At 39.1% G+C, this 23659-nt stretch overlaps 1 protein-coding gene and 1 non-coding gene across 2 annotated transcripts in view; one reads left to right on the top strand and one right to left on the bottom strand.

Annotated features, from left to right (window-relative positions):
* Positions 1–542: 542 nt before the first annotated feature.
* On the bottom strand, positions 543–850 carry LOC147821658 (signal recognition particle RNA). The gene has a single exon (XR_015446800.1).
* An 8283-nt stretch (positions 851–9133) lies between these two features.
* The window catches only part of LOC101698969 (uncharacterized), a 34156-nt gene continuing 19630 nt past the window's right edge, over positions 9134–23659 (top strand). Inside the window, exon 1 of the transcript XR_015446716.1 lies at positions 9134–9292. The gene's annotated coding sequence lies outside the window, so the exon portion shown is untranslated. The remainder of the gene's footprint in view (positions 9293–23659) is intronic.

Below are 23659 nucleotides of genomic sequence, written 5' to 3'. Positions count from 1 at the left end.
TGACTTTTTCTACTGTTGACAGTATCTCTCCACATCCTTTTTTATTGCCAATTTTAACTGGAAAATGAAAGTAGTATTTCTTCCTGGAAGCACTACCTCTCTGACTTGTACCTCACGGTGTTATAGCAGCTTGTACCACCCATTGCCTGGGCACGGCCTTTCCTCAGACTATTGCTGCACACTCAAAAAAAAAAAAAAAAAAAAAAAAGGGAAAGACACAATTGCAATTCTGGAAGACACACAGCATCTATGGTTGAGTCAAAAGTCTTTTACTGCCCAGGGATGAGATCAATATGAAGTGTAAGAGTGGTTTCTGGTGTAAGACACTCAGGGAGTTTTCCATATCTTCACACCAATTCCCGGGGCTGACAAGGCTGCAGATATCAACAAGGCTCTGGTTAAGCTGACCAACGACTCTACCCTGGATGCAGATAAGGATGACTTGGAAGAGCTCCAAGATTTGGTTCCTGAGGAGGAATTGCCAGATAAGAAGGTGATTGAATTGTATCAGAAGAAGCAGCAAGAGGAAAGAAAATTGTTTGAAGAAGCAAAACTAAATAACCCGCCAGAAAATTCACATTGAAAATTTTAGCAGAATATTTTCCAAACTCAACTAGCTGCTTAAGTCTTGCAAATATGACCTGCTCCATTTCTGACCTAGGCTGGTTCACCCCTCCTTAGGCAACCTGGTGGTACCCCACTCTCGGGGGGGCACCATATTAATGCTGAACTTAGTGTGGACACCCGATTGGCACAGCGCATTGCAGCCCAGAACTCCTGGACTCAAGCAATCCTCCCACCTCAGCCTCCTGAGTAGCTGGGACTACAGGTGCATGCCACCACACCTGGCAAGTCTTGCAAATATGGACCCCAGTACTGCAGTGTTTTTATTAATAGAGAGAAAAGTTCCCTGGGCCTGATCTTCTTATAGGGATAAACCATATATAATGAAAACAAGTCAACAAATAAGCCATCATGGACAGGCTTCGGGAAAGAGTGACTCCTGCTTAAGAAGGGCCTCAGACAGGTCTCCTAGGAGGAGCTCCAGAAGCATGGTTAGCAGAGCAGTTGACAGCTCTGTGCATGTTATTGCCATGAAGGAGCTTCCAGTAAGATGAGGTGTGGAAGTGGAAGCCAGAGGTGTAGAAGATCCTCTTCCACACAGGCCTAGGCTAATATGCAATATTTATGTTTTTAATGATATAAAATACAGACAAACTTAAGGAATATTTGGAGAAAGAAAAGTACATTTGTAAATGTATTGTATCTGAAGTGCAGAGGGCTTATAATGCTCACAGCAGTGTGTAGTGATGCTTTGGATGTCACACTCACCTCCCTCTCACACTGATCAACTTCCCAGTCTGCAAATTCTATTCATGGTAAATAAGGTTTGCGTGGGGGGTTTTTCCTTTAAGGATCCAGGTGTTAGGAGGCCTAGTCCTCAATATGGTGGTGTAGAACTGGTGGTACTCTTACTGGATGATCACAATATCATTTCGGATCCCCTGGAATCAGTGTTAGTTCAGAACCAGTGTCCAGTAGTCCCCCAAATGTCTGATCATTTCCCCGCCCCTAAAAACAGTTACTCTTATAAAAAGCCTCAACTCCCTTTGAGAAAGACAATTTAAATTTTAGGTGGTGCATCAGGATCCTTCCCCAAGGGGTCCTGACCTCCCCTTCATTCAAGGAGTTCTGGGTCTGTATACTGGCTCAGATCTGAGAACTGGTTGAAGGGCCATGATTCCCTGTTACTATGATTTGAAGTAGGTTTCTGTTCATTTGCTCTTAAATATTTTGATTATATAAATCTAGCAAAAGTTTTGTAGACTTCCCATCAATTTCAGTTTTGAGAACACCATGGCGAATCAGCCAATATCAGAGGTCCACACGTGCCAGACCATTCTGATCATTGTTCTGCTTCAGTTGTTCATTACAGTGTGTGTGTCCTGCCTTTGGTGATTAAGTGCTGCCATTTGACTCCTGCCACTGAGATCCAATCAAACCCATTGCCCTTAAGTTTCTCAATTTACACTGTGGTCCCCACTGGCATACAGAGAAGAGTAATGACCAGGTTTTTGAAGGATGCTGGTGCTCTATTCTGGAATCTGTTTCTCAAAGTTTTAGTGAAGGGTACATTTTCTGGATTATCCCAGTGTGGCAGATTATGTTTGACCTGACAAATCCACTCTAGCATTTCCATTTCCCTAAGCCTCTGAATCCCCTCATCAAAAGTAAACCATGGAATGTCAGGGATGTCTAACCCATTCCCTGTGGGGCATCTTTTGCTCCATTCTTCTGCCAGCCAGCCAAATAAACTGCTAATACCTTCCTTTGCTCAGCCAGCTGCAATATTACAGTGAAAATCTCTGGTTAATGGGCCCATATTGACAAATTCAGCCTGATCCATATGTACATTTTTGCCACCATTATGCCACACCTGTGAAATCCATTTCCACACTTGCTTATCAGGCCTCTGCTTATGAGTTAGAAAACTCAGGGAGTTCTTTAGGAGAATAGTGGACCTTCTCACGGGTCACACTATGTACCTCACCCCTAGGAGCTTTCTGTGATTTGAGCCTGTTTCCAGGTCTAGAGGCAAATGTGGGTGGTGAAGGTGGTTCCTGAGGAGTGTCAGCACTATCATGCTCAGATAACACAGGATTCAATTTCCCAGGTATAACTGGGAGAGGCCAACACCATAGGGGGTGAGGGTGGGTGGAAATTCCCACTAGGGGTGGGAATATCTCTTCCTCTAGCAAAATAATCTCATTAGGATCTAGGAGCTCATTAGTGTCTAGGTACTTCAACCACTTGAGTTATGAGGACCTGTGTTCGGGTTTCTGCAATCTCAGCCCAGCAGCTAAAGGTGACGAGATGATCTTCCAAGACACACTGAGAAAATTGTAAACATTTTTATGTGTGTCTAAAGCATTTGAATCTTTAAGGTTATCATTTTCCTTTATTAATTTGTCCTCACACTGAGAAAATTTTACACTACATATGGAAGTTTTGATCTCATTGTTTCCTTCACTAGCTTATCCAGAGTTGCTGCGAGAAACAAGTCAGCACCATTATATTTCCCACTCTGCCAAAAATATTCAAAAGTTTCATAGATGGGAGTCACTAAATTCCATACATTTCACATTGTGAGTTAAGATAATCAAAAGGATCTATATCATATATCAATCTGAAGACTTCACACCAAGGTAACAGTATTCCCACAGTACCAGATGGGGAGGCCATGGCATTTTTAGATCTCATCAAATTACAGGGCTAATTACAGGGCTAAGCCATTAAAAAATTTCATCTTTTTCTCTAGAACCAGTGCCAAAATCTGTGTTAGTCAGTGCTTACTAGTGAAACAGATTTAATGCAAGATATACAAATTTATAAGAATTTACAAGATTGGCTTACAGTGGCCACAGAGTCAGATGTGGAAGAGTGAAAGAGGACTGTCTGTGTGCTGGAGATCTGAACGGTCCAATATAAGGCCTGGAGCCCACTGTAGTGTCCTGTGCAAGTCCATATCAGGAGGCCAAAGGGTCTGTTCTGGAGGCTGAAGAGTCTGCACTGGAAGGTGGAAGACAACGTCCTAGGTGAAGGTGAAGGATGAAGCACCTCTAAAGAAACAGAAGCAAATCTTCCTACTTCATTTCCCTTTTATAGCATTTTGAAGGCAATCCTCCCTGGGGTGGGTCTTCCACACTCAGAACAATGCTGTGTCAATTTAGTTCAACATTTCTTACTCAAGTTGGCACAATCAGTTAAGTATCACAGCTCATTTCTAAAAATTATTTGCTTCTAACTAGTCCCTTAGGAATAATAAACCTGATTCATTTAGAGTGAAATAAGTTCTCAAATATAAACAAACTCTTTGGAAGTGATGTTACCCTTGAAACTTTTTGGCATGTAGAAATGTCTCATCACATGGGTGCACATTTTTTCTCAATGGTTATATGTACACTTCTAAACCACAGGAAACAAGTGAACAATTAATGATCACTGTTATTCTTGGCTCTGTGATTGTTTTATGTGTTTAATTTTTTACTTATATTCCTGGCTAGTAAGCTCCTTTAGTGCACACTTCATATGTCTTTCTAGCCTCCAAGGTATGTATGGCAGAAGTGGAAAGAGCACTGGTTCCACTAATGCTAGTTTCACTGTCAAGGACACTTGCCATTTACAATGATTTTTACTGAGTCAAGCAGATTCATGGTTCTGTGACATTTGCAGTTTTATAGTTTCACTGGTCTCTTGCAATGACCTGCAGAACCTCCTTCATTATTGAGCCCAAACTGCACATTCAAAATAGCTTCCAGATACATCCACTGTGTGATTGATGTAACCTGGAAGAATTCATGGAAGCTGCTAAGATGCCAGGAAAGAGTATGTAAGGAAATATAGAAATAGATGCTTTACTGATTTGCTAAACATTGTACCTGGATTGCATTTGTTTTGCAAACACTATTGATGAGCACTTTTTATATCATTGCTATACCATAAGATCTCTTGGATTTTCTGAATGATTTTCATCTCTGCCTCTTCTGACACATGAGGGATCGTCAATATTGCCTAAAACCAGCTATTGTGATGATTTATTGGTGGCTGCTGTATTTTATTTTGAAGGTTATTGAAAAGCGTTTGTTCTTAAGAAAGATAAAACATTGCCGTATGTAATATATAACAGATCATAAAACCACAGCACTGTATTGTACAGTACAATCAGCAAAAATGACCACACTGTATAAACAAGGGGTACAGTACCCCCCAAAAATTGAGACTCTTAACTGAATGACCATGGTTCTGTGGGCCATCACCTCATGAGTGTTGACACTGCAAACTGAAAACTGAGACAAATACCAGTCAGACCGAATGCAAAATGAATACCTCAACATTTCCCACACTAAAACATGAGCATGCTTAACATCTCAGCCATTAAGGAGCTGCAAACTATAACCACAGTAATTTAAGGTAGTAAGTATTTGTAAGAATGAAGAGAAACTGGAAACCTTACACGTGGTGCAGCCTCTTTCTGAAGTACTTTGGCGTTTCCTCAAAAAGTTGAATATAGATTTACTATACCACTCAACACTTTCATTTCTAGGTACATGCTCAAAAGAACAAAAAGCATGTATTCAAAAAAAATGGATGAGTTCTTCACATCTGTCAAAGTTGTGGCAATGAAAGAGTCCTAGCATGAGTTCCAGAAATGAAAACTGGATCCAATCAGAAAAAAAGAATTTTTATGTCAGCCAAGAGAGATGGTGAAAGTGAAATTGACCTAAGAATTGGCTGTTCAAGGTGAAACTCTTTAATTTCCTCAGATGGGGGCTCTATGATGGTCACCTAGAGTGTCTCTACTTGGGTAAAATACATGGCAGTGTTTCATGTAGACTTGCAAAACTGGAAAAGCAATAACTCCTGGAGAAGGTGAGTGAATAAATGAAGGGTACTTCCTAACATGATTCCAGGTGTCTGATAAGTTTGAAAATATTGAGAATTAAAGTGTCTTTCTTCACAATACCCATGTCAATGTCACGCCAGGAAAAGAAACATCAATCTTCACTCTACCGGCTAAGTGATTAGTGAGCTTTCTTATTGTGGAGACATAGGACCTGACATTCACAACTAAAGAAGGGGAAGCTCTGCTCATGACTGTGAGGGATTCACTCCCTGGTTGGCTGGCCCAAAGACAGCAACATCGTGGAGGAAGTAGGTTGCACAACAAAGCTTTTTCATTTATGGTGGCATAGAAGCAGTGCAGGGACACAGTGCCAGAGAGGAAGGGGTAAGTGAACAGATAGAGACACCAAAGTCATACCTCCATGTCTCATCCAAACATACCCACAAGTGTACACAACCAATTCCCCAGGTAAATCTCAAAGCCAATCAAGGTGACACTCCACATTAACTGTCATTTACATGACACTGATTATTCTATGTTGTTTGATATTGCATATGTATTAGGTAGTGTTGTTAATCTTTACCTGTGCAAAATTTATTAATTAAGCTTTATCATAGTTTTTTATGTATATGATAAAACAATATCTGTGTGGTTTATATGGTTATTAATATCCATTGTTGAGTTTGAAGCATACATTGGAGACACTGAAACATAGCCTCTTCAAGTAAGGATATATTACTCAGTTTATTTTTCATGGACACAGAGAAGGGGCACAATTGACATTGTCTGAGCAGACTCATGGATGAACACCTTGCTTTCAGACAAGCAGCATAATATAATCACATTAGAGTATGGAGACCATATCGAATAAGCCACAAAAAGTTGAGCTTCAATGGCAGAGTTCAAAAATTTGGGGACAATTTATCCAGCCTGGTTTGGGTTGTAGATGTGGAGAAGTGAAAAAATCCTCCTGGTTTGGTAGGAGCCTAGACTTCATTTCCCATTCTGTATCTTGTTATCCTAGTAGTTCAGGTGCCCAACGTAGCTGTTAGGTCAATGGCTTTCAATATGCGGATATGTCCGGAGATTTTTTTTTCTCAAGTTAGAGGGGAAGTGGATTTTGCTGGCATGTTGTGACTTTGGGCCACAGGTGATGCTAAATATCATACAATGAACAAGGGAGCTTTCATTATAAGTAAATAATTTTATGGTTTTTTTTTTTTGGTACCGGGAATCGAACTCCAGTCCTTGAGCTTGCGCAGCAGGCAGCGAAACCACTGAGCTAAATCCCCGCCCCTAAGTAAATAATTTTACGGTATATTGACATGGCTGATAAGGTTTTTTGGTTTTATGAACTCAATCTCAAGCACTTTTCCCTCTACACAGGTCCAGTGGATGGATCTTATCCATTTGTTGCATTTGTTATTTAAAAATGAAAATTATTTTTACAAGTTCTATATTTTAAACATTATTTGGTCTTTCTGAATTTCAGATTATTCTTCATAAAGAAGCTAATAACTTCCACCAGTGAGCTTACTATTATACAAAGCAGAGAAGTTTCATATTAGACCTTTCAAGGAGCTTTGAACTTCTCGTATCAGAATTCCTAAACTGTGATCCAGTGATATAATAGTCTATGAATGTTTTCATAGTTCCTGTGGTGTGACAGGCTGTGCAGAATAGCCACAATAAATTTGTTTTTAGAGTTCACCCAAAATATAAACATAACACAATTTCAAAGGAACAATTAAAATAGAGGAATATGGTTGAGCCTCCAGAAGATTCAATTTTAAAGGAGCAACACTATTTGAAAGGGAGAAGTACTTATAAATGATTTGATTTGACTACAGAAATAGTTAGATGGGCCTATACTGCTGTGAGCGAGAGGATAGAGGTAGTGTTCTGGAAAGGTAAACAGAATATGTAAATCCCTAGGCACAGAGCATCTCATGAGATATCCAAATGGAATGATTTAAGGAACCAACAATACACGGGAAAAAGTGGACAATCCATATTCAATTAACTGTTTTCTATACATTTGTCACATGGATATAAGTTTCATGGCATCTATGTTTTTAAATAAGGAATGATTCTTCAACATTTAAATCCATACAGGATCCTAGAATTGTCTTTTTCTTCTTCATTAATAAGCACAGAAAGAAGACAAGGACTTCTTGGTTTAAATACACAGTCATCATTTGAGTATATGTACATCACTACTGGTCAATACTGGTGTAAAGCAGACGAATAAACTATAGATGGCAGCACAGCCTTAAGTCCAGTGACTTCAAAATGAGAAGTACACTGAGCCCAAAGAGGATCATGACAGTCCTCATGGGTCCTTCTGGGCTACAGATCTTTTGGCGTGTTGCCTCCAACTGCTCAGAACAGCAATGAAAAGCACACGTGTCAATTGTATTGGGGGTTACTGGTTGTATTGGGTGCTTACTGGTTACGTTGGTGTTTTCCCTGGGAAGTGGTTTTGCTATGCAAAGAGTTGCTGAAGTCACATTTGAAATATGTTCTTGTGAAGAAAAGCTACGAAGAGCATTCATAGAGATAACTCATTTATATAGACTTCTAAAGAAAGGGTTGATGCATTTGTCAGTTTATTTTGTTCAGACACCAACTGTTAATTTTATTATTCTTTTGTTTTTGTTTTGTTTTGCATAAAATTCCTGACATTCAGGACTTAAAAATAAAAGGATTATTTTAGCTCATGGTTTCAGAGACTGAAGCTGGTTGTTATTTGACCCCAACGGAGAAATATCATAGTGGAAGGAAATGAAGAAAGATAACTGCTACATGAGAACCAGGAAGCACAGAGCAGACCAGGTGCAAGACAGGAAGGGAGAGGGAGAAGATAAGGTCCCTAATGTCACACCTCCACGCCTCATCCAGACACACCAGCAGTGTGCTTTACTAATACCCCACACACCTCTCATGCCAAACAAGATATTAATCAAGAGTGTCACATGACTCCGGGTAATATTTTCCTTCTAGAAATATGAATGTGTTGAAAGACAGAGAGTTGCAACTTTTGAGGAAGGAACTACAAGGCGCAGGGAGCTTTCCCTGCCTCAACACCAGAAAGTGAGTTTATTTAGCACTCATTTGCCTTTCTTTAGCACGTATATTCTTGGCTTAGAATGAGTAAATCAAGAGATACAGTATGAGAACGTCTTGTCCATGAAGCCAACAACCTTATTCTTAATTTCTCACCTCTCAAAACAGCAGGGCCGCCCTCTCTTCTGTTGTGACCTGGCCTTGCCTGGACTCGTGACGCTCTCTCACAGTGCTTTCCCCATGTTGAATTAACTCTGGAACTGGCTTAGCCAACTAATACCCCACTTGGAAGAGCAACACACAGGAAGATCCCACTGACTCCAGTAAGAAGACTGGAGTAGCCAGGCATGGTGGTGCATTAATGTGAAGCAGGAGGATCACAGAGAGCTCAAGACCAATCTGAAGTAAATAGTAAGTTCAAGAGCGGACTTAATTACATAGGAAAAAAATAGAAGATGAGAGTACCCTCTTCTTAAATGCAGGCTAGGACAGGTTAGCATCCGGGGAGACAAACAGATCAAGCAGTGTCTGGATCATAATCTCTCACTTGAGCTCCAAGCACACGGGTTAAGGATTCCTTTCTGCAGTCACTCTCAGCTGAGAGGGCGGGCAATGGAGCAGGAGCCAATCAGTGTTGAGGAACAGGCTGTATGAACTGTCCAATCAGATGACCTGAGGGGGCGGGTTCTATTTCCTGGCTTCAAAGCCCAGTTTCCTGGTACAGCGCTGAGAGTCGCCCCAGCTGGCTAGGCCGTCCTGCTTTAGGATTTCTACTGGCTGCAGACTGCGGGAAGCACCCGGGGAGACCCTCCAGCGACAATGGTGAGGTTGTGGGACGAGTGCCCTGACTCAGGACGGGACGGGAGGGGGCGAGGCCTGGGCGGAAGCGTTGGGAATAGCAATGGCGCCGGCGCCTCTTCGCTGCTCAGATCAGACCTCCTCCTGGTCTCCGCGCAGAGGACACTCTCCCCCTCCCGCCCTGCCTCAGGCAGGTCTACCCTGTGTGCCCAGCGCCCTGTCTCTCCACAGCCACCCCCGCCAGCCTGGAGTGCAGTTCCGGGCAGCCGCGGCTGCGTCTCCACCTGTGCGCAGAGAGTGGGAATTGTGGGGAGACCCTGCTTCCCGTGGGGAGTTAGCCTGGGGGACCTGTGCTGTGCTGGTTCCCTGGTCTCATTCGTCCCTCCGGCTGACCTGCAGGACCTCAGTTTTATAAATGTCCACGATACAGTGTCTCAGAGCCACACGTTAGCTCCTTAGGCCAGTGCTACCCTGTGATGAGAGTAAATTGACAAAGTTCCAATTGCCAAATTTAGGAGAAGTGATGATTAGTGCCATGAGAATTGAAAGAAAGGATCGCCAGGCATGGTGGTGCACATCTGTATTTCCAGAACTTAAGAGGCTGAGGCAGGAAGTTCGCTCTGAGTTGGAGTCCATCCTGGGCTATCTAGTGAGAATTACATAGTCTGACCCTGAGTCAAACAACAAGACAAGACAGAAAGAGAGGTTTAACATGGCTGGTGATGTGAGTCGGTGATGGCGCCGTTGCCAAGCATGTAGTGAACTCCTGTGTTATATACACAGCAATGCAAAAACAATTGTCATCTTAATGAGTTGGGTGGCACCTCTACTAACAGAGCCTACTTAAGTGAGGCCTTCCCATAGAGTTTAGAATGCTGAGAGAAATGGAGGGGATGTTAATGTGTGAGCAAGCACAGGAGAAAGTGTTCCTGCTAAAGTCTACTTCCAGAAGGAACTGCCTGTTACACACACAGTGTGAGAGTCATTAAACTCGGGCATCTACATGGACATGTGATTTGATAGGATTTGATAGTGGCACCTCAAATAATTGCTGTAGTCCTTGGACTATAGACACTTTTAAGAATTGGAGGGCCGGGGATTTAGTTCAGTGGTTTCGCCGCCTGCTGCGCAAGCACAAGGACCCGAGATCGATCCCCGGTACCAAAAAAAAAAAAAGAATTGGAGTGCTGGGCCGGGGATTTAGCTCAGTGTTGCCGCCGCCTCGCAAGTACAAGGTCCTGAGTTCGATCCCCGGTATTAAAAACAAAACAAAAACAAAAGAATTGGAATGCTGATGGAGGTGGACTTTATATTAAAGAAATATTGTAGTAGGGGTAAAGCCTGAAATGTGAGCTCTGCAGCCATATGAGTGGTTAGTGGTAAAGGAGTTTTCTGTGCAGGGAGGAGCCAATGGGAGGGGAAAGAAAGTGGGAGAGGAGGTGATGGTGATAATGGTAAAATCCACACCTCCAACAGAGAGGGTCTTTCCCTGAGGTCAGATTGTTAGTGTGACATTAAAGAATTGTGTGCTGCAGCAGTCTGAGAAGAGTCCAATATCACAGGCTTTAAGGAAGGAGAAGACTAAGTAGAATTTAGATAAATATATCTTCTTTTACTACTGATCAGGTAACCTGATCAACTTTTGTTGTTGTTATTGTTGTTGTTGTTGTTGTTTGAAACAGGATGATTTTATGTAGTTCAGGCTGGCCTTGAACTTACTATGTGGACCAAGTTTGCCTCCAACTTGTAGTAATCTTCCTAACTCTGAGTACTGAGACTAGAGGTGTCTGCCAGCACACTTAGCCCTAATTGTTTTTGAGGCGAAAAAGTGGAAATTAGGAAACTGTCTGACCTTGTCTGGCCTAAAAATTGGTGGTTATCATCGTCTATGTGTGATGGAAAGGGATTTCTCCAGGATAAAACAGATTTTAATGTACTTGATGTTTTTATTGTACAGAGAAGATTGAACTCAGGACTTTTTCTCTGAACTACATCCTCCATACCTTTTAATGTTTTTAAAATTTTGAGAGCAGGTCTCACTACGTTGCCCAGGCTGCAGCAAACTTTTGATATTATTTCAACCTCCTGGAGTGCTGTGATGACAAGCCTGTGCCACATGCCTGGCTAAGATATGGGGTTCCTTAATCATCACTATTAACCAGGATTACCTGTGTTTGCTTAAATGAAACTTCAGTGCAGCATGCTGCTGCCCACCTTGCATGTCAGCCAGGTGGAGCACAGAGGCAGGATTATTGCAATAGCAAGTTCAAGATGGACAGTGAAGCATGACCAAATCGGCATAAAGTAAAATCACTGGGGCTGTGTCTCCAATCCAAAGTAACTTGTGTAACATGTGTAAGGCTCTGATTTCAGTCCAGTACTGAAGCATAAAGGAAAAGTGATAAGTATTCAGTGGAAAATTTCCTTTGATTTTGAATTTTATGCTGTTTGCACACTAGTGGTCTGTGCTACAATACTTGCTCAAGATACTGGGCAGCAGCTGTAAGTCCCTACTCTGTTACAGATAGGACACCAAGTGAAGACATCCAATGATTTGCAGTGCAGCACATTCAATATATTACATGAGATATTTCGTATTTTAGTATGAAATAAGCTGTGTTACATAGTTTTCTCAAATACAAGTCAACATAAGTGTGTTTATCAGTTTTAATGAGGAAAAGCTTAGCAATGTTTGCTAGATTGTGTATATTCAGTGCATTTTCAGTATATTATATTTTGAACTGCCTGTGGGTTGATCAAGATATTTTCCCTTGTTAACTCAAACAGAATATGTAGACTCATTCCTTCAACTCTTTGTAAAGTGCTTCTCTGTAGAATATGAAACTTAACGGGTAGTACACTGTGTTGAGTGCTGTATTAATCAGGTTCTCCCAAGCAGCTGAACTCAAATAAGTTATGAGTAGTGTTTTGACTAAAAAAAAGCAATGCTGTTATTTTTATTTTCTCATTTTGGTGTGTTTTCATTGTTTACTTACTTGTTTTAGTATTATAGAGAGGTGCGCCACTCTGGTCATACTGTCTGCCTTGTTCCATTAGGAAAAGAGACTAAGATAGAAATTGTTGGGCCAGGGATTTAGCTCAGTGGTTTCGCCGCCTGCTGCGCAAGCGCAAGGACCCAAGTTCGATCCCCGGTACCGAAAAAAAAAAAAAAAAAGAAATTGTCAGTGATCAGACACAGGGCTGAGCAGTTGGACCACAAGACACGAAGCATGTACAATGCTGAAGAGAAAACACTTCCATTCCTAGTTCTATTTTATGCTGATTGTGGGAACCATTCGTACTCCCTCAGTCTTGGAGAAAGTATATGACTTTCTATTCTACCCTTTTCTGTTTTTCCACTGCCTCTTTCTTGCCTTAATGGGCTGAACTCATGTCAGCCTAGAACTATCACCTCCCAGACTTGGGACCTTTTTTCCTTTTCAGTGACTTAACATCTGTCTGTGGAAAGAGGTGACCACAAGCATTTGTTCTGTGTTCCTTATGTGGCTGGAGTCTACAGACGCTGAAATTCTGATGAGTTCTCCTGAATTCCACACACTTTGTGAGCAACTCTCTCAAGTTGGCATCCTGGAGAAGCCCATGGGAACGGCCTCTGCAGAAGGGCACAGCTGAGATAAAGCACAGAGCTTCAGTTCCTTCACTCCTTAGTCTGGCCTCTGCACCCCCATATCATCATAGCATATCAAACAGTGGAAATTTTTTTGAAATTTTGTTCTGGTAGAACCAGAAAGTCAGTAGAGATGGAAGAAGAATAGGATAAGCATTGGGTGTGGTGAGACATACCTATAAATCCAGCACTCATGAGGCTGAAGCAAAAGGATTGCCATGAGTTCCAGGATAGCCTGCCTGAGCTACATAGGGTGACCCTGTCTCAAAAAAAAAAAGAAAGAGCAGAAAAAAAAGTGCACAATACCAGCTGGGAGTATTTTGGGTCACTCAGCTTAGGTTTGGGGTACAGAGATAGTGAGATGGTAGCTGGTGGGGTCTTTTTCTCTCTCACAGTGCCGTATCGTTCAGAAGCTTATGTGTCCAGTACGCTTGCTAAGTCAGATTTTTCAGCCACTGCTTGAGTCCATGCTTCAGAAAACAGGTGAATATAATGCATCTTTTTAATTTCCACAGTTATGAAAAAGCAGACTTTTCAAGTTCTGTCAGTGATATAAATATGCCGGAAGCATTCTCTTTCTTGCTGCCCTAGAAACAGATTAGAGAAAGTATCACTGATGCTCAGGAGCACATTTGCTAGTCCCCAGAGTGTATAGCAATTTAAATCTCATACACGCTCTCCACACACACTGCCACCAGGGGGCAATATTTCTTATTTCTCTTCCCCCAAAACAGCACATTTTTTTCAAATTTGATGAAGTTTACTGATTTTAATTGATATTCATTTCTACTTTTCCTGTCTTTTATGTCCTTTTTCCCCCTTTCCTGTGTAAGAACTTCTGTAATTTATTTGCTTATATTATATGTTTATATGAGTGTTGAGGCTAGTTTTTTAATAAGCTTTTTTCTAGTTATTTATCACTGGTAGAAAATGAAAATACTTTCTATAATTTTTAATCTGCAAGTTAATTTAATGAGGAATATTCTTTGCTGAACAGAAATCTTGTTACTCTTTTTGTATTTTTTTACAGTCACCTTAACATTAGTGCCTTTACAAATTTAAATCTGAAGATTTTTCCATCCTTAGCAGATGAAAAAGTGAATTTCTTATACCTTCTTCCATATTTTACAGTTTCTTATTTTGTGTTTTTGCCTTATATCTGCCTGGAATGCATCTTGGAAAGTTTGTGATAAAAAAGTCAGGTTTACTTGGGCCACAAAATGTATAATTTACCACCATAAATGTGTGATCACCTGTTTCTCTTGCTTTGTACTGCCAACCATATCAAATCTCAATTTAGAATAAAACAGAAGTATTTCTTGATATTTCTTATAAATTTAGCGTGTCTGAATGTTGTTTCATATTCAGACTTAAATGACTGTACCTCTGCATCCTGCCCCAAAAGTTGGAAAGGTAAACTTCTTTACTTCATTTTTTTTTTTTTATGAGATTTGAAGAATATAGTGCTGTACTTTGTTTTTGAAAAGGGATTGTAGGGCTGGGGATTTAGCTCAGTGGTTCCACCGCCAGCCTCGCAAGCTAAGGACACGAGTTCAATCCCCAGTACCAAAAAAAAAAAAAAGAAAGAAAAGGGATTGTAGAAAATTTTTGTCTCACATACAGTTGCTTCAGTGTTATTAAAATATAATTTGAAATTGTATTAAGAATATAATTGTATTATATTATATATATTAATCTTAATTGTATTAAGAATAGAATTTGAAAATTTTATACAATATCACATCAACTCTAAATCTGTACATTATTTTCTACATGTTCAGATTACCTTCTCCAGTTTTTCTTTTGGTTGTTTTTTTAAATTTATTATATTGGTACATTTTAGGTATACAATACAATGACATTCATCATTGGAAATTTGCACCTTTACATAATCCATCTTGGTTCTTAATTTTTCCGCATTACCCTGCCATCTCTTTAACCCCTCCATTTCTCCCTATTTACAAAGACTTTGTTTCCATTTTTTCTTTTTCTCATATTAATTACAATCCCTTTTCTCTTTTCCCCTCCCCTCCCATTTCCCCTTCCCTTTTGCCCCTTTTCTTACTATTTCACATGATCTATTATACCTTTTAGTCCTTAGTTATACTTTCAGTTCCTCACACTAGAGAAACTATTCAGTATTTACACATGTATCCTATTTATTTCACTTAAGAGTATCACTTCAATGTGTATCCATCTAGCTATAAATGTCTCTAGCTTCTCGCTCTTTATGGCTGAGTAATACTCAATTTTATTTTAAAAAAATTTTCTTTATCCAGTCTCCAGTTGATGGGCAATTGGGTTGTTTCCAAGTTTTACCTATTACAAACTGTGCTGCTATGAACATGGGTGCACATATATCACTGTGGTATGATTCTTTTAATTCTTTGGGGAAGATACACAGCAGAGGAATAACTGGGTCAAATGGGACTTCCAGTCCTAGTTCTTTGAGGTATCTCTATACTGATTTCCACATTGGTTGCACCAGTCTACACTCCCACCAGCAGTGGAGCAGGGTTCCTCTTTACCCACAACCCTGCCAGCATTTGTTACTGGTTAATTTCATGATGGCAGCCATTCTTTTTGAGATGAAGTGGAATACCAGTGTTGTTTTCATTTGCATCTCTCAAATGACCAGTGATGCTGAATAGTTTTTCATACTTTTATTTGCTATTTCTACTTCTTTGAGAAATGTTTGTTCATTTCAGATGCCCATTTTTGGGATGGGTCTTTAAATTTAGGAGGTCTGATTTTTTCTAAGTTCTTTATATATTCTAGTTCTTTTTATATTCTTTATATATTCTATATATTTATATTTATATATGTTCTAGTTCTTTATATATTCTAATATATATTTTTTAAGTTCTGTATATATATTTATATATTCTTTATATATTCTAGTTTATTATATATTCTAGATGGTAGACCTTTGACAGACAGCTGGTGAAAAATTTTTCCCACATTGTGGGTTGTCTCTTCACACTGTTAGTGGTTTCTCTTCCTGTGGAAAAGCTTTTTAGTAAGAAGAGAACCCACTTATTGATTGTGCTAGTTCATGGACAGCTGAGGTTTTGTTCATAAAATCTTTGCCTACACCAATGTCTTCAAGAGTTCTTCCTAGCCTCTCTTCCAGCTGATTTAGTGTTTCTGTTTTAATATTTATTTTTCCCCCATTAAGTTTATGGGTACATTTTAGGTATAAAATACACTTACATACATCATTGGGATCTTGTACCTTTACATGAGTATCTTGGTTCTTATTTTTTTCTCCTTCCCCTGCCCTTCCTTCACCCGCTCTACCCTTCCCTATTTGCAAAGATTTTGTTTCCATTTTTTCCCTTTCCTCATATTTTTTCTTTTCCTTTCTTTCCTTTCCGCTACCCCTCCCACTTCCTCTGCTCCTTTAGACCTTTACATCCTATTATAACATATCAATTATACATTTTTAAAATTAAAATATCAAGACCTAGGAAACATTACCACAGATTTTACAGAGTTGAAAAGGATGTAGAAAGCATATTTCAAAAATCTCTTTTGAAATAAATTTGACAACTTCTAAGAAGTACCTTGGAAAACTAATGAAACTAACTCTGCAGGAAATATAAAATTTGAATAGCACCTATTAAAAGAAATATATTCCAAGCTTGAAAACCTACCTATATGACCACAACAGGCTCATATACATTTTAACTGATAAATTATATCAAACATTTAAAGCAGAAAAAAAGAAGGAACACTTCTCCCCTCATTTTAGGAAATCAACATTGTGCTAATCCTAAAACTGGATAAAGATAATAGAAGAAAAAAGGATGAACATAGATAGAAATTTGTTTAACAAAACAAACTTTTAGAAGTCAGATCTGGCAGTATGTAGAAAGTGGTTTTGTTATAGGGATGGCAGTGTTGGTTCAGCATTGGAAGATCCACCCCCAAAAGTCATCATTTTAACAGAGGAAAGAAAAAAGCCATATGATCCTGTCAGGAGTTGCAGAAAAAGTATTGGACTAAATTCCACAGCTGTTCATGGGAAAAGCTATCAGGAAACTAGAAGTAGAACAGAACCTTCTCAACAGATTTAAAGACATGTACTCCATAGAGAACACCTTATATAAATGGAGAAGATACAATGCTTTCTCCTTAAGGTGTGGAACAAGGGCAGATATGCTTACTCTTTATCTGTCCATTAAACTTTGAAACCTAGGCCCAACGAAAATAGTCCGGCAATAAAATGACACACTTAGGATAGGATTGGCAAGGGAGAAGCAAAATCTTTATATATAGATGAAATGATCATCTACAGAGAAAATACTAAGAAATCTCTAGGAGCCCCTAGAACTTGTGCTTGAATTTAGCAGGATTAGAAAACACGAGGTATATATAAAAATTCAGGTCTATGTACACTTGCTATAAATGAAGAATTGGATATTGACATTTAAGTTATGAATGAGTACAAAGGACCTAGAAAAGTAAAAAGAAAAAGAAAAAAAACAGTGTTGAAAGACGTTTAGTACCTAATTTTAAGACTTCTTCTAAAGCTACAGTAATCAAGGCAGTATTGGTGTATGGAAAGACAGATAGATAATTTGAATAAAACAGAATCTAGAAATAGAACCACACATAAATGGTCCACTGAGTTTTGAAAGACTATTTAACATTAACATTTTATAGAATATAAACTCAATTCAAGAGCCAAGGAAAAGATAGTGTTTTCAGTACATGGCACTAGAACACCTGGTATCCATATATAAAAAATTAACGTCAACCCTTTGTTTCCATACATAACAATAACTTGAAAGGATCTATGAACCTAAATATGAAAGCCTAAAAGTATAAAACTTTCAGAAGAAATTATAAGGGAAAATGTTTATGAATTTAGGGTAGGCAAGAACTACCTAAGATACAAAAAATATGTATAAAAGAAAACAATTGATAAATGAGATTCCATCAAAATTTAGAACTTTAAATGACACCATTAAAATGAAAAGTAGTCCTTAAACAGACCACATTTACAATGCATATAACCTATGAGCAGAATATATAAAGAACTCTTACAGCTCATTAATAGACAACCCAATTAAAAAGTAGACAAAAGATGATAAATAGCCAGCACAAGGAAAGGTGTGCAACTCTAGAATCAGAAAAATACTAATCAGTACAATAACAAGATTGAATTATACACTCATTAGGGAGATGAAGTTAAAAGCTTTAAAAGCCTTGTCATGACTTTTCTTTTTGTTGGATTCTCCCCCTTTGCATTTAATTTGTCACGCCCAATGGATTCATGGGGTTGTGATCCTCATTGTCTTTTCCTAGGATATTGTCTAAAATTTTTTGGAGTGTTGGTTTGGTGTTCATGAAGTTCCTAAGGTGCTCTTTATCATGAAAGTATCTCGTTTGTCCATCAATTTTGAAGATAGTTTTGCAGGGTACATCAGTCTGAGTTGGAGGCTGTTTTCCTTTAGGGCTTGAAATACATCACTCCAAGCTCTTCTTGCCTTGAGGGTTTGCATTGAGAAGTCTGCTGTGATTCCGATGGCCTTTCCTTTGTATGTGATTTGTTTCTTTTCTCTCCCTGCTTGTAGAACTTTGTTCTTCTGTTAGGTTTCTGGAATCCTATTATATGCCTATGTGTAGATTTTTTTTGATCAAGGCTATTTGGAGTTCTATTTGGATATGCCTCACTTATCTGTATGTCAAGTTCTTTTCCCTTGCTTGGGAAGTTTTCTGCCATCAGTTCTGTGCACAATTTTTTTATGTCATCTGCACTCTCTCCTGTTTCTTCATTGACTCCAATCAGTCTTATGTTATTCTTCTTTGCATTGTCTAGCAGCTGCTGGATTGCTTTCTCGTGGTTCTTTACAATTTTAAAGCAATTTTTCTTTTGCTGGTCACTAACTGCAAATTTGTCTTCTATATCTGAAATTCTGTCCTCACATTAGTTCATTCTGCTGCATAGACTTTCAATGGAGTTTTAATCTCCTGGAAATCTGTTTGCATCTGTTTCATGGATTCCATTTGTTTCCTATGTTGGGATTCCATCATTTTCTTCAGATCTTCTATTTTTTTTATCTGTGTCCTCTCTAGATTTATTAATCATGTCTTGCATTATGGGCACAATCTTTGCTGTTATGTGAGAAATTATTTCTGATTTCATTTTTTCCAGATCCTCTTTTGTTGCCAGTTCAGGGAGTCCAGGTGGTTGAGTATCAGATTGTTCCATCTCATTTCCCTTTGTGGTTGCTGTAGGTGATCTGGAAGTCTGTTTTTGAGACTTGTTTATGTGTCTTCTCATTTCCATGGTGTTGGGAGGTGCTGCTGGTGCCTGAGCAGCTCACCTCCTGTGCCCTAAGAGTGGTGGAATTGTGGCTCCTTTATCAAAGATTAGGTGACTGAGTGTGTCTGGAGTTGTTTCTGCATCTTCTAATCTGTTCCACTGGTCCTCAGGTCTGTTTCTTTGATGTTACCATGCTGTTTTGATGACAGTAGCTTTGAAGAATAGTTTCAATTTGGGGATTGTGATACCCCCTATCTTATCTTTATGGCCTAGTATTGCTTTTGCTATTCTAGGTCTCTTCTTGTTGCAAATGAATTTTTGGATTGTTTTCTCCAGGTCTGGGAAGTATGCTGCTGGGATTCCAATTGGGATTGTATTGAATATATATAGCAGTTTTGGAAGTATGACCATTATCACTATGTTGATTCTTCCTATCCAGGAACAGGGAAGGTCTTTCCATTTTCTGATATTCTCTTCAATCTCTTTTTTCAGAGTGCTATAGTTTTCAGAGTAGAGGTTTTTTATTTCTTTTGATAGGTTGATTCCTAGGTGTTTCAATTTTTTGGATGCTATTGTGAAAGGAATTGATTGCCCCATTTGTCTCTCAATGAAAATGTTTTTTGCATACAGAAAAGCTATTGATTTTTGTGTGTTGACCTTGTATCCAGCTACTTTACTGAATTTGGTTGTTAAGTCTGAAAACTTTTGGTGGAGTTCTTAGAGTCTTCTATATAGAGTAACATGTTATCTGCAAATAATGACAATTTGACTTCTTCCTTTTCTTTATTCCTTTTATTTCTTTCTCTTGTCCAATTGCTGTGGCTAATGTTTCCAAAACTGTATTAAACAGGACTGATGATAGTGCATGACCTTGTCTTGTTCTTGATTTTAGTATGAAGGATTTCAGTTTTTGACCATTTAGTATGATATTGGCTGTTGGTTTTTCATAGATGGCTTTTATCAGACTGAGGTAGAGTCCAACTATTCCAATTTTTTTTAGTGTTTTTATCATAAATACATGTTGGATTTTGTCAAATGCTTTTTCTACATCTATTGAAATGATCATATGGTTTTTGTCCTTGGTTCCATTAATATAGTGTATTACATTTATTGGTTTTCGTATGTTGATCCATCCCTGAATCCCTGGGATGAATCCCACCTGGTCAGGGTGTATGATCTTCTTGATGATCTTCTGCATTCTATTTGTTAGTGTCTTATTAAGGATTTTTGCATCTATTTTCATTAGTGAGGTTGGCCTATAGTTTTCTTTTTTGATTGGGTCTTTCTCTGCTTTGCAGATCAAGGTGATACTTGCCCCCAGGAATGAATTTGGGAGTATTTGCTTCCCTTTCAATTTCACTGAAGAGTTTAAACAGTAGTGACAGTAGTTCCTCTCTAAATGTTTTGTAGAATTCAGCATTGAAGCCATCAAGATCTGGGCTTTTCTTAGTTGATAAGTTTTTAATTACATTTTCAATTTCATTGATTGATCTTGGGTTGCTTAGAATTTTTAGGTCATTTTCTTTAAACTTTGGTAATTCATACTTATCTAGGAATCTGTCCATTTCTTCTGTGTTTTCCATCTTATTGGCGTATAGGTTCTGGAAGTAGGTATTGATGATCCTCTGAATTTCTGCTGGGTCCATTGTAATTTCATCCTTTTCATTCCTAATTGCATGGATTTGGGCCTTTTCTGTCCTTGTCCTGATAAGGTTGGCTAAGGGTTTGTCAATTCATTCAAAGAATCAACTCTTTCCTCCATTGATTTTTTTATATCATTCTCTTAGCCTCCATTGCATTGATTTCTGCTCTGATCTTTATAGTTTCCTCCCTTGTATGAGTTTTGTGTTTGTCCTGCTCTTCTTTTTCTAGAAGCCTGAGGTTCAGCATCAGGTTATGTAATTGAGCTCACTCAGTTCTCCTAATATGAGTATTCACTGCTATGAATTTACCTCATAACACTGCTTTCATTGTGTGCCATGGATTCCGATATGTTGTATTGTCATTGTCATTTAGTTGTGGGAACTCTCTGATTTCTTCTTTAATTTCCTCTGTGACCCATTGGTTATTCAGAAGTATGTTGTGCAGTTTCCATGTGTTTATGAAATTCTTGCGGATTCTTTTGCTGTTGATCTCCAATTTCATCTCACTATGGTCTGACAGTATACGGGGTTAACTTCAGTTCCTTTGCACTTACTTAATCATGTTCTATGAGTGAGTATGTGATCTATTTTAGAGAACAACCCATGTATAGCTGAAAAGAATGTGCATTCTGATTTTACTTGGTAAACATCTTTTAAGTTCTTTTGTTCAAGAGTTTGATTGAGTTCTAGTGTTTTGTTGTTTATTTTTTGTCTAGTTAATCTATCTGTGAGAGTGAAGTAACACCCCTGGTACTACTGTATTAGTGCTTATATGATTTTTCATGTCCATTAGTATTTGTTTTATATAGTTCGGTGCACTAGTGTTTGGTGCATAGATATTTATGATTGTCATCTCTTCCTCTTGGATTGTTCCCTTTACAAGGATGTAGTGTCCTTCTTTGTCTCTCTTAATCAGTGTTGGTTTGAAATCCACTTAATCTACAAAGAAGATAGCTATTCTTGTTTTTTCATGGGTTCCTGTCCCATGGAGTATTGTTTTCCACCCTTTAACTTTCAGTCTATGGGTGTCTTTTTAAATTAAGTGTGTTTCTTGTATGCAGCATATTGTTGGATCTTGCTTCTTGACCCACTCTGCCAGTCTATTTCCTTTGACTGGTGAATTGAGACTATTAACATTTATGGTTATAATTGATATGTATTGACTTATCCTTGTTATGACTTTTTCTTTTTGTTGGATTCTCCCCCTTTGCATTTAATTTCTTGTCGAGCCTAATGGACTTCCTGAGGGCTTCCTAAGGTTGTGGTCCTCATTGTCTTTTTCTAGGATATTGTTTAAAAATTTTGGGAGTGCTGGTTTTGTATTCGTGAAGTTCCTAAGGTGCTCTTTGTCATGCAAGTATCTTATTTTTCCATCAATTTTGAAAGATAGTTTTGTAGGGTACACCAATCTGGGTTGGAGGCTGTTTTCCTTTAGGGCTTGCAATAATGTCACTCCATGCTCTTCTTGATTTTAGGGTTTGTGTTGAAAACTCTGTTGTGATTCTGATGAGTTTTGCATTGTATGTGATTTGCTGCTTTTCTTTTCACTGCTTGTAGAATTTTGTTCTTCTGTTGGGCTTCTCCAATCCTAAGTATTATATGCCTCTGTGTAGATTTTTTTATCACAGCTAGTTGGAGACCTGTATGCCTCACTTATCTCTGTTTCAGGTTTGTTCCCCTGCTTGTGAAGTTTTCTGCCATTACTTCTGTGAACAGTTTTTTTATGTCATCTGCACTCTCTCCTGTTTCTTCATTCTGATGTTATTCTTCTTTGCATCATCTAGCAGCTGCTGGATTGATTTCTCATAGTCCCTTACTATTTTTAAGAAATTTTGACCCAGAAGGAAGCTTCCCCGCCACCATTCCACACTCGTAGGGCAGAAAAGGTGAGCCAGTCCCAGCACCCAGAAGGAAGCTCCCCCGCTACCATTCCATGCTCCTAAGGCAGAGAAGCGAAGCTGGTCCGAGCACCCAGAAGGAAGCTCCCCCACCGCCATTCCACGCTCCTAGGGCAGAGAAGCTGAGCAGGTCCCAGCACCCAGGAGGAAGCCCCCCCACCGCCATTCCATGCTCCTGGGGCAGAGAAAGTGAGCCAGGCCCAGCACCCGGAAGGAAGCTCTCCCACCACCATTCCATGCTCCTAGGGCAGAGAAGCTGAGCTGGTCCCAGCACCCAGAAGGAAGCTCCCCTCCCACCATTCCACACTCCTAGGGCAGAGAAGTTGAGCTGTGTGAGTGCCAGAAGCACACCCCCACCCCTCTTGGAAATGAGAAGACATGTAAAGAAGCCTCAAAAACAGACTTCCAGATCACCTACAGCAACCACAAAGTGAAATGAGACAGAACAATCTGATACTCAACCACCTGGACTCCCTGAACTGGCAACAAAAGAGGATCTGGGAAAAATGAAATCAGAAATAATTACCCAGATAACAGCAAAGACTGTGCTCATAGTGCAAGACATGATTAATAAATCTAGAGAGGATACAGATAAAAAAATAGAGGATCTGAGGAACAAGTTGGAATCCCAACAAAGGAAACAAATGGAATCCATAAAACAGATGCAAACAGATTTCCAGGAGATTAAAAACTCCATCGAAAGTCTGTGCAGCAGAATGAACCAATGTGAGGATAGAATTTCACATAGAGAAGATAAGATTGCAATTAGTGACCAGGAAAAGAAAAATTGCTTTAAAATTGTAAGGGAATACAAGAAATCAATCCAGCAGCTGCTAGATGATGCAAAGAAGAATAACATAAGACTGGTTGGAGTCAATGAAGAAACAGGAGAGTGCAGATGGCATAAAAAAAATGTTCACAGAAGTGATAGCAGAAAACTTCCCAAGC

This window comes from Heterocephalus glaber, unplaced genomic scaffold (genome assembly GCF_053883595.1).
Source record: "Heterocephalus glaber isolate CG9 unplaced genomic scaffold, H.glaber_assembly_v1.0 deba00001724, whole genome shotgun sequence".
Taxonomy (NCBI): Eukaryota; Metazoa; Chordata; class Mammalia; order Rodentia; family Bathyergidae; genus Heterocephalus; species Heterocephalus glaber.
Note: the sequence above shows the minus strand (reverse complement) of the source record. Positions and strands in the feature narration are given on the sequence as shown.